This window comes from Pseudorca crassidens, chromosome X (genome assembly GCF_039906515.1).
Source record: "Pseudorca crassidens isolate mPseCra1 chromosome X, mPseCra1.hap1, whole genome shotgun sequence".
Taxonomy (NCBI): domain Eukaryota; kingdom Metazoa; phylum Chordata; class Mammalia; order Artiodactyla; family Delphinidae; genus Pseudorca; species Pseudorca crassidens.
Window position 1 is genome coordinate 36,002,267 of NC_090317.1, and position 5,138 is coordinate 36,007,404.

At 36.8% G+C, this 5,138-nt stretch overlaps 1 pseudogene; it reads left to right on the forward strand.

Annotated features, from left to right (window-relative positions):
• Nucleotides 1–672: 672 nt before the first annotated feature.
• LOC137216292 (cAMP-regulated phosphoprotein 19 pseudogene) lies at nt 673–2,389 on the forward strand (annotated as a pseudogene).
• Nucleotides 2,390–5,138: the final 2,749 nt, after the last annotated feature.

Consider the following 5,138-nt stretch of genomic DNA (forward strand, 5'->3'; position numbering starts at 1 on the left):
CTAAAAGTATGGGAAGTTTAATGTCCCAAGGATGAAGGACACTTCTCAACTGAAGGAGGACAAAAGTCAATAGATAAATGCCCCATCTTCCCTGTTTTGTGGTGGAACAATTCTGAGGTCTGTTCTATACAGTTAGAGAGTTCCTAGAAGGATTGAACTCCAGTTACCCACAGCAGCTGCACCCTATTTCTTTGGGAGGTGATTCTTGGGGTCACTTCCCAGATACACCACCCATACCCAGTCCTTGTTTCAAAATCTGCCTTCTGGGTAACCCCAGTTAAGATATCTCCTTGTTTTTGCCTATGTGATCTTTTGACCATTAAGAACTATGCTAGGGCTTCCCTGGTGGCATAGTGGTTGAGAGTCCGCCTGCCGATGCAGGGGACCACGGGTTCGTGCCCCGCTCCGAGAAGATCCCACATGCTGCGGAGCGGCTAGGCCCGTGAGCCATGGCCTCTGAGCCTGCGTGTCCGGAGCCTGTGCTCCGCTACGGGGAAAAGTATGCTAAAGTCTTCTAACATGATAGTGATTTTGTAACTTTCTCCTTTTATTTCTATTACATTTTGCTTATATATTTCAAAGCTCTGTTGTTAGATGCCTAAAGGTTCATGACTATTTCATCTTGTTGGGGATAAAACCACCATAATATATCTCTCTTTGTCCCATTAATTTATTCACCTTGAATTCTCTTTTATATGATATTAATATTGATACATTTGCTTTATTTTCTTAGCATTTGCCTAGCATATCTTCTTCTATTTTCAATTTTTAATTTTTATTTCAGCAGGTCTCTTATAAACAAAACATAAGTGTATAGATGAATTAAATTTTCCAATCTGATGGTAAAAATGAAAAATATGCCAACACATTCTATTAGCAAGGCTGTAGAGAAAGTCACTCTCATATATTACTGGTGGGAATGCAAAGTAGTACAGTCCTTTTGGAGGGAGATTTGTAACTGTCTAACAAAATTAAGACATATGCATTTGTCTTTTAGTAAAGTAATCCTATCCCTAGGAATATACCCTGAAAATAGACCTACAATAAGATAAAAATATATATGCACAAGGTTATTCATTACAACATTGTAATTTCAGAATACTGGAAACAAACTAAATGCTCATGCAGGAGACTGCTTGAATAAAATATGGTACATCACACAGTGGAATACTATGCAGATATAAAAAAGAATGAGAGGGCTTCCCTGGTGGCACAGTGGTTGAGAGTCCGCCTGCCGATGCAGGGGACGCGGGTTCGTGCCCCGGTCCAGGAGGATCCCACATGCCACGGAGCGGCTGGGCCCGTGAGCTATGGCCTCTGAGCCTGCACATCCGGAGCCTGTGCTCTGCAACGGGAGAGGCCACAACAGTGAGAGGCCCGCATACCGCAAAAAAAAAAAAAAAAAAAAAAAAAAGAATGAGAAAGAACTTTATGAACTGACATGGGGTGATTTCCAAGATATATTGTTAAGTGAAGAAAGCAAAGTGCAAAATAATATGCTACCTTTCATGTGTAAAGAAACATGAAAAGATGTATACATTCTTTTTTTTAATATTCTTTAAAAACAATGTATATATACATATAACTGAATCACTTTGCTGTACAGCAGTAATTAACACAACATTGTAAATCAACTATACTTCAATAAAAAAATGACTATCATTTTTTGATGCGTTCAAGCAAAGGAAGGTATTTGGGTCTAAAATATTAGATTCTCAGGATGTCGCAGAGCTGGAGAAGCAGAGTAAGAGGGAGCAAGAAGTATGTCCCCAGAAGTCCCCGAGGCAGCCTCCACAGAGAAGCAGAAGGAAATGGAAGATAAAGTAACTAGTCCAGAGAAAGCTGAAGAAGCAAGATTAAAAACAAGGTATCCTCATCTGGGACAAAAGCCCAGAGGTTCAGATTTTTTAAGGAAATGATTGCAGAAAGGGCAAAAAGATTTTGATTCTGGGGATTACAGCATGACTAAAGCAAAAATGAAGAACAAGCAACTTCCTACTACAGCCCCAAATAAGACAGAGGTCACTGGTGACCACATTCCCACTCCACAGGACCTTCCTCAGCGGAAACCATCTCTTGTTGCTAGCAAGCCGACTGACTGGTTAAAAGAGCTGAAATGCATGAATCTTCTAATTCCCATTATTTCCTCTTAATATGTTACTTCTCCACTTTTTATTTCCTTTCACTCAGTCATTTGAGAGTGATGGCTTTGCAGGTAGCTGTAGTGTGTGCTGCTGTTGTAAGGTAATATACATGTGTAGAGTTTTTGATTAGCTTAGCAGTGCACTAATGAAAAGAACATGTTGGAGCAATGTAAAGTAATCTACTTGAAAAGAATTGTATGTATTACCCAACTCCTAGTGTAGGGCTGGTTCCAACAAGTAATAAGCAAGTTTTAATATTTTGGCTTTCTTTAATTAATCTTAATTATAGCTTTGTATGTTACTCTTATCTAAAATAAACTCTATTGTATTGAGTTCTTCTGTATTTTCCTTTTGGATTTTGTGAAGCAGAAGTTTAAGACCACAAGTTAGAAGAAAGGTGACATATTTCAAACAAAGAGATGGGGCTCCAAAAGATTTGCATCCTGTGCTTGAACTTGATTGGCCTTAAATATGTTTCAGCTTTAACAATAGAATTTTGCTTGGGCAATATTTGCCCATTCTGGTACAACTTATGTGACTCTAGTGCATAACAGCCACTATTGAAGCTAGTATTCTTATTCAGGTCTATAGTGTTAGAATACCTTTTGTTGTTGAATATGTGAATGAAGTGTGCATGTGCATTGACTGTTGAATTCACTTTTGTGCCATTTTTGTAAATACAATAGTTTTGCACAACCTCTCAAAAATATTAGATTCTCCAGATTCTCTTAATCCATTTGCAAAGAATTCTTATCTATGAATCAGGGGTCTTAAGAAACTTGGATTCTGAGTCCTGTGGACCTTCTTCATTTTTGATGAATTTGTTTTTGTGAATGAGGTTGATTTCATACACAAACTTGCTTGCACCTAGAGCTATGGTACTGTCACTGGACTTGATTATAAATGAGTTTTAAAAGTTTGGATATTTCATTTCATTTTGGGATACATATCTCTGTGGAGAAGTGGTTTTGATGATAAAACTTATGTTGAGTGAAAAGGCTTTTTGGCCAAGTTCCTAGACTGACACCATATTTTTTGTTTGTTTGTGGTCTAGGTCAGTCCTGAAACGAAAATCATCAGTATGTAACAACTGTGTATGTATATGGACATGTATACATATACATAGGTGTGTGTATGTGCTCATTACACATATATGGATATACATGCATATATATGAAAAAAGAAACATGAAAAGATAAGCTAGAAACTAATTAGATTGGTTATGTACAAGAGTGGCTGGGAACAAAGTGGAAAGGAGGGGATATGGAAAAAGAGTAGAAGAAATATGGAAGAGTGATCATACTTTTCTAAATCTACATTTTTGCATAGTTCTGACTTTTATAACCATGTTAATATTCACATGCTGAAAAATAAATAAAATCAACAAAGATGGGGCATGGCAAGAAAAATGTAATACAAACAGAAACAAATGAACCTAATTTTATTTCAAATGAATAACATAACATAGTGAATAACAAAGTGTGTGTGTATGTAGAGAGGAAGTCCAAGACTTAAGTAACTGAAATACAGTATTTTGACTATATACCTTATGAAGACCCCAGGAAAGAAACTTGGACTCCTGATGATGTATGATTTAGAGCCAGCAACTTCTGAGCTTTATTTCCTGCCTTTGTAACCTCCTGCAGCCTTCTGGTAAAGCTTACCCCCAACCCCGCCCCCGCCATTTCACAAGATCATGCAACCTCTTGCTGCCTCTTTAAAATCTTGCATTGGACAAGAGCCTCTTTTAACTCCTGTGCCAGTGGGACTTTTCTCCTTATAAAAAGCCTGCACACCGCTATTCATTCTCTCTCAGTTCTGGACTTTCTCCCAGAGAGCCATGCACCCTGCCCCTTGCCTTGAGATTTCCTCACCTGTTTGAATAATGCAGTTGTGTTTTTTTTATAGAAAAAGATGACTGTTATGAGTTTCAACATTTGAACCAACATCTGAGCTCCCCCATGACACACTGAAGTTGCTATAACATAAATTAAGAATAAAGATGGAATTGGAAACCAATATTGTACTTTTGTTGATAGGTTTGATTTTCATAGTTGTATGGGTTAGCAATTCTGCAGCTAATATATGTATTCTGAGATTGAGTAAATAAGTTAATATACTGTCCATAATGTTGGAGAAGGGAACAAGAGGGAAGCCTAGGACAAACCTCATGGAGTTAGATTTGAATTAGAGTTATCAGTGTTAATTCATGGTTTTTGAAAGATAGATTGATAGATACAGAAATATGGATGTGTGTATGTGTGTATGTATACATGCATGTATATCCTAGTTTTGTCCACTGAGAGGTAATAGAAGCAAATGATATTCTAGTACCAATGAGCACACCCAGTGCCCAGATCTTGATTTCTAAATATGATTCTACAACAAAGGAATAAGGCTTGCTTAAAGAAATTACTGATTCCAGTTCTAGGGAAGGTAAAATATAAGATAATTCTGTAACATCTTGTGGTATTTGAAAGTAAAGAAGTTCTCAAAGAAATCACAGGGAAGATATCAATAAGTTACAGACAGGATGCTTTTACATAACCACAGTAAAATTATCAGTCAACGATATATATTTTTTTGAATTTTATTTATTTTTTTATACAGCAGGTTCTTATTAGTTATCTATTTTATACATATTAGCGTATATACGTCAATCCCAATCTCCCAATTCATCTCACCACAACCCCTGACTTTCCCCGCTTTGTGTCCATATGTTTGTTCTCTACATCTGTGTCTCTATTTCTGCCTTGCAAACCGGTTCATCTGTACCATTTTTCTAGATTCCATAAGTATGTGTTCATATACAATATTTGTTTTTCTCTTTCTGACTTACTTCACCCTGTATGACAGTCTCTAGGTCCATCCACGTCTCTACAAATGACCCAATTTCATTCCTTTTTATGGCTGAGTAATATTCCATAATCAGTGATATATTATTATCTCAATGCAGACCTTATTTATTTATTTTAAAATTTTATTTATTTATAT